At 47.7% G+C, this 13,628-nt stretch overlaps 1 protein-coding gene across 5 annotated transcripts in view; it reads left to right on the plus strand.

The window, feature by feature from the left end:
• The window catches only part of IL17REL (interleukin 17 receptor E like), a 51,082-nt gene that overhangs the window by 2,763 nt on the left and 34,691 nt on the right, over positions 1-13,628 (plus strand). The window lies entirely within an intron of this gene.

The following is a 13,628-nucleotide window of genomic DNA, read 5'->3' on the forward strand; positions in this document are numbered from 1 at the left end:
CATGACCCCCAGGAACTGTTCTTGTCACTCACTACATACACTCAAGACCTCAGCAGATCCTGGGAACAAGGGAAGGACTAGATTCTGCTTTCCAGATGGGACTGATGAAGGTGAAAGTGGCTGCCTTTATAAGGGAGGGGAGCAGGGGCCTCAGAAACACTTGAACTCAGAACTCTTTTATTCGGAGTCTTACCAAGTCAACCTAGTGAACACTGACAAAGCACCAGCTATGTGCCCATGCATCATGCTAGCCCCTCAGGATACAGAGACAGAAGAAAGCCAGCTTTGGGGGATATGCCCAGGGTCCAGAGGAGAAGGGCACAAGACATGGAAATATGAGAGCAGGGGTGCACCAGGAGCAGGCACATATGTTTTCTCAGTGAGGGAGAGTGGAGAGAGCACAGGAAGGCCTGGGGTTCAAGGCTCAGGCACCTACTAGCTATGTAACCTTGGACTGAGGGGATCAGTGATGTCCCTCCAAGCCCCAGCATTCTGAGATGCTTCAATTGGACCAAGGGTACAGGCATGTGGAGGGAGGGCTGTGAGAGGATGGAAATGGTCTGTAGGCTATAAGGTCCTTGTCTTACAAGAACCATCTTGGAGAGACTTGAATCATCAAAATCAAAAGACAGACTCCTTTCTAGAAAGCAACAATGTTAGAGCCTACTTTGCATTCTGCATCAGGGTTTCTTCTGCCTTAAAGTCTTCTTTTCTATCTGGTAGATCATTGGCTCTTTAAGGATTTCCAAGGCCAGGGTAGCTGCTTTTTTTTCTCACTTCATAATGAGTCTGATATCCTTCTGGTATCGGCCAGAAATAGCATCTTCAATGTGGGAGATCCGGGCTTCAGTTTGAAGAGGCTGGGCATTGGTGAACAAAACCACCTGCCACTTCCAGGCTTCCCAGGGACAACCAGCCCCTGTGGTTGAGCCTTTGTTCTTCCCAAAAGGCAAGAAAAATACATGAAACAGGGTGTTCTGCCCTATTCCATACTATAGACCACAGTACGGCAACATCCCTTCCCATGTCTCATATTCTCGGCCAATAACAAAGCAGTGGCCCTCCCATGCACTTATGGGAATGTGGATCAGACCATTTGATCCAGTACAAAGATGGCACCAGCTGGGCATGACTGAGTAGACTAAGCGCTTGTTGCCACGGTGCAGCTTGTGGTCCAGCAGTGACTGGAGGTCAGAGTCAAGAACAGGAGGGTTCCATGGAGTCATTTCAGTTGTGTCCAACCCTCCATGACCCCATTTAGGCTTTTCTTGGCAAAGCCATTATAGTAGTTTGTCATTTCCTTCTCCAGCTCATTTTACAGATGAGGAAACCGAGGCAAACAGGGTCAAGTGACTTGCCCAAGGTCACATAGCTAGTAAGTGTCTGAGGCTGGATTTGAACTGACTCCAGACCCAGCACCCTATCCACTGAGTCACCTAGCTGCCCTGGCTATGGTCCATGACTGCCCAGAAAATAGAAAAGACCAAGAAGGAACCTCTAGGGTCACGTGGTTACGTTTTACACGTAACTGTAAAACCCAAGAATGTCTTCTGCAACTCACCCAACTCATGGTTATTCAGTCTCCATTCAAAGACCTCCCAGGGGGGTGAACCCTCCATCTCTCAGTATTACCAAGTGGCCTTGACCCAAGATGGTGGTCTGTGCCCCAGGGAAGCCCCAGCTTCCATGAGCCCAAGGGAAGCCTGTCATTTGTCCTTACTAAGGTGCCCAATAGAATGTGGGCCACAGGTGAAGAACAGCTGTAGAGACAAGTGGCAAAGGGGGGTTGAAGAAGGTCTTCACTGAAGTCAAATGGGCAGTGTGGTATCATGGGAAAACACTGGGACTTGAATGAAGAGGGAGAGATCTGAACTCTGGTCCTAGCTCCAAACACTAGCCTGAAGAATGACTGTGGCCAAGTCATTGTGTTTCTCTCTTTGGAGTTCCTTTCTTCAACAGAAGAATGTTAGATCGTCAATAGCAGGGACCTGTCTCACTTTTTGTCTGTGCATTCCCCAGTGTGCAACACATAAGAAGGGCTTCAAAATTTGCTTGTGGATCGATCGTAAATCGGGAGGACTTGGAGTAGGTGACCTCTGGGGTCCCTTTCAGCTCTGGCCTTACACAAGCCTGCTGACTTAGTGACCCTGTGAAGGGAATGAATGACTGCACTGTGAAGCAAGAACCCCCTGCCCTCCACAACCTCCAGTCTAGCTAGCAAAAAAAGACTAGCAGACAGCAAGCAGCTTGAGAATGTTCCAAAGAGGACGCGATCACAAGTGGTGGCCATGGCTAGTTGGCTGCTGCTGGAGGAGCTCTGAGAGGTCGGGGGCTGGGGTAGTCAGGGAAGGCTTCCCAGGAGAGCAGCACGGATTGGCACTGAGGCTGGGGCACAGAAAGGAAAATAGGGGGAAGTGTTAGTAAAGGCACAAAGAGCAGGAATGAACAGGGAATGTTTGGAGGATAATGAGACCAGATCGACAGGGAAGCAAGATGTCTGCTGGGAATCTGACAGGGGCCTAGGAGAGATAGGATGGAAAGGATCACGGAGGAGTCATTCGAGGACCTGAGTGGAAAGAGCCCTACACATCTGTGAGCCTTAAATGACCACATGTACCTCAAGGCAACCTTAACTGTGAGTCATGCCAATGACCCTCCTTTCGCAGCCTTGGTGCTGACCTTCCATCCCACATGGAGCCGGTGCCATCATTACTAAGCACAACTCCAGAGGCTGCCCAGGAGGGGCCCTGGATGGGTCTCAGTGGCCTTCTTGGTAGTGTGTCTGCTGTAATCATCTGTGATTGATCTAAATCTTCCAGAAACAGTTTTTTTTTTCCAGCCCAAGCCAACTGGGGTCAATTTTAAGAAGTTTTCATTATTTCTAGACAACTTCCCTCCTGCCTGCTGTGTGTCAGGCCACTGGCCATGTCCTCACACAGGTTGCTGTGTCCTGGCCTTTTCTGGGCAGGATGAACTTAGCTTTTTCTCCTCTTGACTTCAGGACCCCCAAACAAAGCTGGGCCTGCTTGTGGAGGGGACTGACAGTTGGCAGGGTGTCCAGGAAGGGCATGTTCCCTCCCCAGAGGGGGACAACAGGCTTCACCTTGCTCAGGCATAGGGAGTTGGGCAGTGCCCACCCAGGACCTAAAGTCCAAGCCAGCCAGCACTCAAGGAGCTCTACTTCAGTCCAGTTTGGCTGCCTCCTCTGGCCTCCTGGGATGGGGTATGGAGGTCCAGCCATCCTAAGAACTCCGCATGGCCATAACCAAGGAGTCAGTGGACAGTATGGGGCCAGGCAGTTTTTCAGCAAGATTTGCAAAGAAGAGTTAAGCAAGACTAAGGGGGGCTAAGAGGACAGTTGGGGGCTTTTGCCCCACTGCTGCTCTTGTTTGGCTGCTATGATGATTTTGCTGAGGGAAGTTTTTTCACAGGGTGTGCTAATGGGCCCCCTTAGCTGTACTGTAATAAACTGCTTTCGTGGGCTGAACACAGAGAGACTGGGGCATCTCATCTTTAAGGCGTGATCTCAGATGTTTGTTTCCACCTAGCCTTTTCTTGGCCCCCTCTGAACCTGGCCTGGAAGCTCCCAAAAGCTTCCCCTGGGTCCAAGTTTCGCTGTCTTGTGTTTCCTGCCTCCTGCCACTCCCCTTTTCCTAGTTCTCAACCCCACCCCTACCATCTATTGGCATGAAACTGGTTTGCAGCCCTTCTCCCACCGTAAGATTTCCCATTTGGGGCTCAGGCCCCTTGGCTCCCTCCTCCTTCCCTCACCTTTGGCAGCCTCTGTGCCTCCCTTGTATTGGGTATGCACCCCATGATCACAGCCAGAGCATGGGAAATAATGGACACTGTGGAGGGTTGGGGGTAATAGCACATCTGAACAGACTCAGGCCACATGACAAGGCTAGACTCTCATGTCTAGCCCAGCTTGGCTTTGGAGGGTCACTTCTAGTGCTGAGGCCAGAGTATTGAGTACAGGCTAGTCTCCTTGGAGGTCCCCTCCTCCACCCCAGTGAGTAGGGAGTCCTTATGGGAGTGGTCAGAGGATGGTCCTTCTGCCCCCCTAATACTTTCTTCCACCTCTGTTCTCGACTTCCGCCCCCCCTTCCCCGAGAGTTCTTTCCTATAGAGGACAGCTTTGACCCTTTATAAGCCATAGTCTTCCACCCTTGAGAGTTTTTCAGCTGCTTGTGAGCAGGAAGGGACTTTTTGATTGGTTAGTGGGGTATATTTAAGAGAAGAGGAAACTTAGGCTCCTGGGGCCCTAGCTAGGAGGGACCCAGCTGGTAATGGAATTCGGGGAGAGATCCGCTCATCCTGACCATGACCAGGATGAGACTTGGATTTTGGCCCCTCCCAGCCAGGTTTGCCCCCTCCTTTTTCCACCTCCACTAATGAAGACACATATTTGTGGGGAAAGGGGCAGGTGGTGTTACAAACACCAACAAGTATTTCAAGAACGGGGAAATTTTAATCCCCTGCCCCCAGCTTCAAGTTGTGAAATTTCATTTTCATAACACCTCTTTTCAGCAACAAGCTGGACTATGTCCAGACCAGGTCCAGAGGCCAGAGGATGGGAAGGCACAGGAAGAGGAAGAAGGGGGATCAGGTGGGATTCCCCAGTTACCGCAAGACTGTCAGCCAACCCCCTGGGAGTTAGTTTTAGAAGCTTCCCCTGGGAGAGTGACTCACTTAACCCCTTCTGGGATTTACTTCCTCCTAGGCCTTGGGCAAGCTGCCATGGGAGAGCCCATGTGCTCTGGACAGCCCAGGATCCATGCAGCCTGCCCCTGAAGGGTCTCCTGGCAGAGGAGACCCTCAGAGTTGGAACAGACAGGGAAATCTTTCTGAAATACGCACTTAATGCATAAACAGTATCTATCTAGATAAAGGTATTGTGGTGGGCAGGCTCATGAACCAAGGAGCAGAGGCAGCAATGAGCCTGATTCCTAAGGATGTGCCTCAGTTTCCTCCCATGAAAAATGAGGGGGTTGGACTAGATGCCCCTAAAGTCCTTTCCATTCTCCAGTGAGGATCCTAAATCTTATCTCTGAGGAAGTCACATGGTCAGCCTTCTCTCCTGGGGGTGAGATTCCTAGGCAGGGACCTGAGGTTACTGCTGATAGCGTGCATTGGCCAAGGAGCTTAGCACCTGGGGCTGCTGGCTTCTGGGCTCACTCCCTCATCTGTCCCCTAAAGATTTCTGTATGCAAATCCCTTTGGCGGGGCCTCGCCTCTGGAAGGAGGTGCTGGTAGGGGTGGTGCATACCTGCTCTCCCCAAATTAAGGGCAGATCTAGTCCCTTCTTCCTGCCAATGCAAATAAAGCTGAGCTAGAGGGGAAAGCAAAGCCCAGGCCTGAGCCCTGGGAGTTGTCAGTCTCTCATTGCCCCGTCTCTGGCTCTGGCTCTCCTCTGCCCTTTCCTCTTTCTCCCTCTCTCCTGTCTCTCCCTCTCTCCTGTCTCCTCTGCCTATTCCTCTGGTCTCTGCTTCTCTCCTGTTTCTGCCTCTCTCCTGTCTCTGCCTCTCTCCTGTCTCTGCCTCTCTCCTGTCTCTCCCTCTCTCCTGTCTCTCCCTCTCTCCTGTCTCCTCTGCCTCTTCCTCTGGTCTCTGCTTCTCTCCTGTTTCTGCCTCTCTCCTGTCTCTGCCTCTCTCCTGTCTCTGCCTCTCTCCTGTCTCTGCCTCTCTCCTGTCTCTCCCTCTCTCCTGTCTCTGCCTCTCTCCTGTCTCTGCCTTACTTTGCCACCTTGGAAGCCATTGGAGGCAGAAGTAATGACTCAGAATCTCAGGGTTTCTGGCTCAAGTGACTTACTTCCCATCCTTGTCCACAGGTAATCCTGGCTAAAGTGGAGACCCCAAGAAAGGGATTATTATCCTGGAGTGCATGGACTTTTAAAAGATATTTTGATAGCTATTTCAATGTAATTATATTTTAAACATAACCACTTTCTGTCATAATCCTCTGTCCCTTTGATCACACAAAAAGACTAAGTATCTTGCTCTAAGGATTGGGGGCATGGTGGGGGAGGGGAGGCAGAGGGTAGATCTGAGAAGAGGCCCTGGTTTGCTCAGTCCCACCACTACCCTCACCAGAGCTAGCTGGAGGGAAGCCTGGCCTACCTGGGCCTTCCATTTCCCCTAGGTCAGACCAGAGATGAGGGAAGACTCTGGGAAGGAGTGTCCCCACCCTCCATACAAAACCTCAGAACCACCAGCTGCAAGACAAAGCCCAACTCAACACTAGTGAGAGAGGGAGAAGAGGCCTAGTCCCTGCCCTCAGGGAGCCCTTGGTCTGATGGATGGACCTTCAGAGATAGAGGGAATCCAGCTCTGAAGGGGCCCCAGGTCCTGCTCTGGCAGGAATGCCCTCTACCCCTATCCTGGCAAGGAGCCTTCTCTGGGAAGGCGGACTCTCACAGTCCCTGGACTATTTCTGCTCTTGCTGAGGAGTCTCTAGGGCTTAAAGCCTGAGCATTTGAATAAGTCTTTCCTCAATGGTACACACAAACTCTTCCCCTCCCACAGGCCAGGGAGGGTCCATTCATGCTCTTCCCTAATGAAGAAAAATCTTGCCGATACTCAGGCCACTCAGTCTCCCTTCCACCCCAGTCCAGCCTCTACAATTTCCAAAGGTACAAATCTGATCACGTCGAACCCCTACTCAACACACTCCAGTTATCCTCTATTGCTTCTATATCAAAATACAAACACTTTGATGTAGTTGGCTTCTGCCCAGCCCAGCCCAGCCCTATCTTTCCATCCTCATTGGACATTGCTCTCCTCACCCTTCAATCCAAGCTAACTGACCTTCTATCTGTGACTCACACATGACATTCCAACCCTCATCCTCTGGGTCTTTGCCCTGGCAGTCTCCCCTGCCTGGAATGTACTCTCTCATCATCTCCACAGCATACATTCCCTCTCTCTTCCTTCAAGACAGAGCTGAAGCACCACATTCTCCACGAGGGCACTCAAAATCCCTTTGTGGGTGATGGATTGGAGTAGGAGAGATTTGAGGGAGAAGGGGCAATTAAGAGAGCTTTGCAATTGTCCAGGCTAGACAGTGTGGAGTCCTGACATATGGTGGAGGCTGGGTGAGGAGATGTGGAGGTAGTAATGGTAAGATCTTATTGGCTCTGGGGGGCAAGGGAGGGGGAGGAGTGGAGATGTTACTGCAGGCTGGAGAGGCTGTAAGGAGATGGATGACTTCCACAGAAATAGGGAAGGGTTTGGAGAGAAAGGCGATAAGTTCTGTTTTAGACAGTGAGGCTGAGATGTCTCTCGGACCTCTAGTTTGAAATGTCCAATCAGCAGTTGGTGATAATGGGACCAAAGGTCAGGGGAGAGACTGGAATTGGATATGTAGTTCTGGATATCACCTTTGGAGAAATTATACTCTTGGGAGCTGATGAGGTAACCAGGAACAAGTGCAGATGGGGAAGAGACAAGGCTCGGGACAGGACCTTAGGGAATATCTGCAGTTAGGGGGCATGCTATGGACAAGGAGCCCAAAAACAAGACTGAGGAGGAGAAGCAGGGGCCTGGAAGCCAAGACAAGAGAGTACTTCCAGGAAGAGAGGACAGTCACAGGCAGGAGAGAGATGGAGGAGGAGGAGGATTGAGAAGAAGCCATTAGACTCTACAGTTACATTAGACCCTTGGTGGCTTTGCATTTCTAGATCTAAGACTGGTCCAGGGCCTGGCACACAGCAGGCACTAAATGTTTGTCAATTAAGTTGGTCCGCTCAGCTTCTGGATGTCTCATTACTAGAAAGGCTTTCCGTATGATGAGCTGGGCTCCATCTCTTGATGGCTTCTATCCTTTTCTCCCAATTTACAAAGACAATGAATGGGACAGAACTGTGACCACATCAATGCTGGAGGACAAATCTAGTCTCACTCCCACTTCACTGATGAGGAAATAGGTTTTGAGAGGTGAATTCAGTTACTTCCTTAATACCTTTGTGCTCTTGAGCAAGTAACTTCCCATTTCTGAGCCTCGGTTTCCTCATTTGTAAAATGAGGAAACTGGGTTAAGTGACCTTAAGGTCCCTTCTGGATCTAGGTCCTGTGACCCTCTGACTCAAAATGTGTTCATCTGTGTGCATACACACTCATACATGTATGCTTATATAAGTGGATTGGAAGGGTGCAGAAGGGCTAGGTTGCAAAGAGTATTAAATGCCAAGTAGAGGATTTTATGTTTGATCCTAGAGGTAGTAGGGAGCCATTGAAATTTATTGAGTGAGGGTGGCATATTGTCAAAGCTGCCCTGCAGGAAAATCACTTTGCCGACTGCATGGAGGCTGAATTGGAATATGGACGGTCAGGGAGACTAGGTGGCACTGGAAAGGTGCAGCCAGGTAGTGATGAGGGCTTGAGCTAGGTGGGAGCTTCTCGAGTGGAGAGGAGACATATGTGTCTGAGAGATACTGGAGAGATGGAAAGAAGATTGGCAGCTACTTGGATGTTTGGGGCTAGTAAAAGTGAGGAGCCAAGGGTGGTATGGAAGCTTGGGGATCTGTGTCTAGAGGAATGGCCATGCCCTGACAGTAACAGGAAGTTAAGGGTAGTAGGAAAAGACCATGAATTCAACAACATTTGCTTCCTCGGTATCTGATGTATCTGTGATTTATGGCACAGTAGAAAGAGCACAGGTTGTGGAATCTGAGCACTTGAGTCAAAGGCTGCTCCCTACACTAACTGCATCAGCCTAAGCAAGTCACTTCCCTACGTGGGCCTCAGTTTCCTCACCTGTAAAATGGAGCAGGGATGGACAAATGGCTTCTGAGCTCCATTCTAGTTCTACAGCCCAGACTGGATGATACCACGATCACTGTGGGTACCTCCTTCCATGCAGCCCCTAGCCTCTCTGTGCCTCAGTAGATAAGGCCAGATACCCCCATGCTGTGGTTTCATCACACTTAGCTGGGCAGGTCTTTGGACAAATACCATCCATCCTGCCAAAGGCCCATGCCTGACACTACTCCAGCTTTGTATGCTCTGCTGGCAGAAGAGCTTAGTAGAGTGAGGAGAGCCCTGAGTCCAAATCCCATCTCTTCCAACAAGCTGTGTAACTAGTCTCTGAGCAGACAGAGGTCTGCTCATATGGAAAAGGGCCTGATCATCCTCCTTTGTCACCTGTGTCCTAAGGTTGTTGTGAAAGGCTAGCGAGAGAATGCTTTGGAAAGGGCATTGCCAGTGTCCAGCCACCAGAATAATGGTGGCCGAAGTTGTTATTGGAGAATTGGGATCACTTCCAATGCAGCAGGGGCTAGTAGAATAGAATAGGGATAAATGGAAAATCCAACACACTTACGTTCAAAAAATCAACCAGCCAGGCAGGGTCAGGGCTTGTTTGAGGCATTGGGGATACAAACATTTTAAAAAAGGCCGCAATGACTGCTTTTGGGGATTTTATTATACTGTTGACTCTTCATAGCTGTGTGAGCAGGAAACTCCACCTCGGAACCTCAGTTTCCCCTTCTGCAAAATGCAAATAGCAATCTTTGCATTATGTGCCATGCAGATTGTTGTGAAGCCAATCTGGCTCCTTCCTGCCCTGTTTGCTCTATTCTGGATTCTGCTCTGCTCTCTGCTGAGTCCCAAGCCTTCTTCTTTCAGTCTCTTCCCTGGAGCTCTTTCATTTCTGTCCCTTTCTCTGCATCTTCTCCAGTTCCCTTTGCTGAAGAACCCCAAAATTGGGTCTGTGTCATCTTCAGCACCCCATCTTGGGTGAGAAAGCTCAAGGTCTTCTCTGTTTCAGATCAGGAAAGGTATATTCATGCACCTCCTGACAAGCCCTGGGCAGTGCTGGTCTGCTTGATGGCAGCCAATTACAACACTGATGTCTTTGGATGGCAGCCAGCAACTCAGTGCAGCCCCAGCCTTCCAAATCCTCTCTGAAAACGGCACAAGCTGGCTTTGCCTCAGGAGGATGGGCCATGTTCCCTTCTCCATACAGAGGCTTGGTCATTTACCTCCATCCCCCACCCTCTCTAATAGCAACAACTCCCATTTCTATAGTTTCCAAGATGCTTTCCTCACAGTCACACAGGGAAGTATTTATTGTATCCTCATTTTCATATGAGAAAACTGGGCTCCAAGAGATGGCCTGACTGGCCCCTGCTCCCACAGCTCAGATCTGAACACTATCTTCAGACTTCAGATTCCCCTTCTTTCTACATAATGTAAGGTCTGCACGGGCAGGGACTGCTTAGTCAGCACCTAACGTGCCAACACCCGGCTCCTTGCTGAGAATTTCCACCCTGCTGCACCACCTTTGCTCATCCGAACCCATTTCCAATGGAAAAGATCTTTTTTGGTTTTGACTGCTTTTTGTTCCGTTGATTACTTTTCACTTCATTAAAAATGGTTGTGTCGGATTACGCCGTGTATGTTACAGTTGCCTGATAAAAAAAGCTCATTGGCACTTTTGTGAATAATTATGCTGACAAACAAGTCCCAAGTCACAACCACTTGTTTGAAAATATAAACTTTCTTCGGCAAGGTTCTTCTTTCCAGGAAGAGTAGTTCAACTTTATTGTGTGATGCTGGGAGCTAATCAGTTGAACACTGAAGGAAAAGGGAACTTTTAAGAAACACAATCTGAAATAAGATATACAAGGCAATAGCATATAGACATTGATCTTGCCCTACAAGAAAAGAGAAGAGGGGGTTGGTAGAAGGGGGCAGATTGGGGGAAAGGGTAATCAGAAGAATGCATGCCATCTTGGGGTGAGGGAGGGGAGAGATGGGGAGAAAATTTGGAACTTAAAATCTTGTGAAAGTGAATGTTGAAAACTAAAAAGAAATAAATGAATTGAGAAAAAATTAAAACAAAAAGAAATATAATCTGAATTTGCTTTCTCTTATTAACATCATGGCACTTTCCATGACCACGTTTTGTTGCTGCCTATAAAAATCCTTGGAACAAGTAACTTTAATACTGAACTGTGTCTATCATCACCGCCACAATTCATTTCCTTGTTAATTAAAAGTTGTCACTGGAATTGGGCTACTGTTGTATAAAAATTAGCATTATCTCTGGGTGAATCTTTTGTTTTTATGCCTATTTTCTGGCTCAAGTCTTTGAAAACAAGAACTAAGCCCAGAGTCATCTTTTCCTTATTCCAATGAACCATTTTGAAGAATGAGGGAAAGGGTGAAGACTCAATTTGAGAATAATCTGAGATAAATTGGAATTGTGTAGCACAGGGCGATGTGACGGGGAGTGGGGCATGCTATGATTTATAACACCTAGAAATGAAGTTCCTCCGAATAGTTATGGAAGAGACTTAAAGAAATAAGAAAGCCTCTCAACAATTTTTCCATGGTACAAACAACCTTGCCCTGATGCCAAGGGTCTAGGAAGTTTGTATCAGGCTATACTATGAGACCTTAACAGATGTTTGAGGGTTACTGTGACAAAAGTTCCCACCCATAGTACCTTCAAGAATGGGGTTATTCATTGAGAGAAGGTGACAAAGCTTCCTCTTCAAGAGACTGTAGGACCGTCCCCCCCGCCCCCCCCCCCCAAGTTATCTTTGCCTTCTGGGTTAGCTCAGTTCACACAATTCCCAAAGACGGGGAAACCCGGCCACACATCGGAAAATACCTAGTTTCTCTGGAGGTTGGACAGAGCCAAACTGGGTCTGGGCTTGCTGCCAGAACTAAGCAACTTCTCATTTTCTGGAGAAGGAGGAAAAAGACCCACAGGGAAGTCGCCTGGGAACCAAGAGAAGTGAGAGATGTCTGTTTCTTCGATATCCTGGAGGAAATGAAGCTCTGTCCCTTCTGGTGCTGGAGGCATTGCCTTTTTCCTCTGGCTCCTGTACTTCTTAGGTAGACTGAGAGACTGAGAGTTGTAACCAGCACTGTGTATGCCCAGTCCAGCTGCTTGGCCTTGGAGCAGGCAACAGGGCAGGTGACCTCCAGTCAACTTTGTGACTTGTGCTGTGCAAATAATACAAAAAGAAATGAAAAGAAACCCCTTGGACACATACCCCAAGGAGATCAGTGACCAGAAAAGAAGTCTTCATAGATCCTAAAATATCCACGGCAGCACTTTTTGCCGGAACAGGGGTGGTGCCTTTGCATTGGAGAAATGCTGCAGATTGGGATCCCTGAATGTCCTGGAATTCTACTCTGCTGGTAAGAATGATGAAGAATATGGAGAAGCAGGGGAAGATTTACATGAATAGATGCAAAGTAAAGCAGGACCAGAGAAACAATGTATACTACGGCTGCAACAATATCAATAGACCAGCCATTCTGCAAAACTGGAATGACCAAGGCTGAGTCAAGAAGAGAAATGAAAAGTTACCTCTCAAGTCAAGCCAACCAGCTTTTATTAAGTACCTACTGTATACCAGGCATTGTGCTAAGCACTGGGTATATATACCAAGAAAAGCCCCAAACAGCCCCTGCCTTCAAGAAGCTCCCATTCTAATGGGGAGATTCAATATGGAGACAACTACGTATGGAGACAAGGTCAACGGGAGATATTTTCTCATTTCTTTGTAGAGGTAGAAAACCTCTCTGAATGTGTGTATAGGGGTGTGTGTGTGTGTGTGTACACATCAATATATATATATATATATAACACCATACATTTCAATATACTGCTTAATTTTGCAGAACATTTTTTCTTTTTTATTATAAGGCATAACTCTCTGAGAAGGAGTAAAGGAAGGGATAAAATAGAAAATATAAATAATATAAAAATCAGAGATATAAATGAAAATTCATTTTGAGAGAGGGAGGGAGGGAGAGAGAGAGACTGAGCTTAGGGGATAGAATCTCAGAGGTAGAAGGAGACTTAATGGTTATCAAGTCCAACACTATAGGATTTAGTGTTCCATGTTCTTGCCTCAATGAGATTCCCTCTTTCACCCAATGTTCAGGAAGGAGTGTAACACTAAAGTTACTGTTCACCTTTGGGAGAGGTGTAGTTCCCCATAAAGTGAAAGTGGGAGACAGGCTAGCTCTCAGTAAAAGGAGAGGAGAAAGGAGAAACCCTGGGGAGGGACAGGGTAGGGCAGGTGGGAATTTCCTTTGGGACAAAGGGAGGTAACAAACAAGCTAGAACTGCTCCAGAACCTGAACTTCCTGTTCCCACTACACAGACAAGTCAGCTTCTGAGCTCCCTTCATAACTCTTACTAGGATTATGGAATACATGTTTTAAAATTTTGCACCCTCTAAATGTTCCACCCTGAGTCAAATGCTCCTGGCTAGTTAAAGCTCTAGGGGATTTCTTTAATCTCTGAAAGTCCATTGTTCCACAAGATATAGTGGGGAATAGTGCTCCAGATCACATTAAGTTCCTTCCTAGTATTATTATTATTATTTTCTTAACGAGGGGAAGGAGAATCTTCATATTCAGAAATAATAAATCAAGGGAAGGTCACAAGATACAATCCCAGACTGAGTAACCCCTAAGGTTTCTAATTTAATCCATAACTAAAACTAAATCTAAAAATAAGAAACCCTTTCAACAATCTTTTCCATGGTACAAACAGCCTTGTCCTGATCCAAAGGGTCTAGGAATTTTGTAAAAGGCTATCTATCTATCTATCTATCTATCTATCTATCTATCTATCTATCTATCTATCTATCTATCTATCTA

The sequence above is a fragment of the Petaurus breviceps genome, unplaced genomic scaffold, assembly GCF_028583685.1.
Source record: "Petaurus breviceps papuanus isolate PSGF00001 unplaced genomic scaffold, PetGlider_PUasm1.0 558, whole genome shotgun sequence".
Taxonomy (NCBI): Eukaryota; Metazoa; Chordata; class Mammalia; order Diprotodontia; family Petauridae; genus Petaurus; species Petaurus breviceps.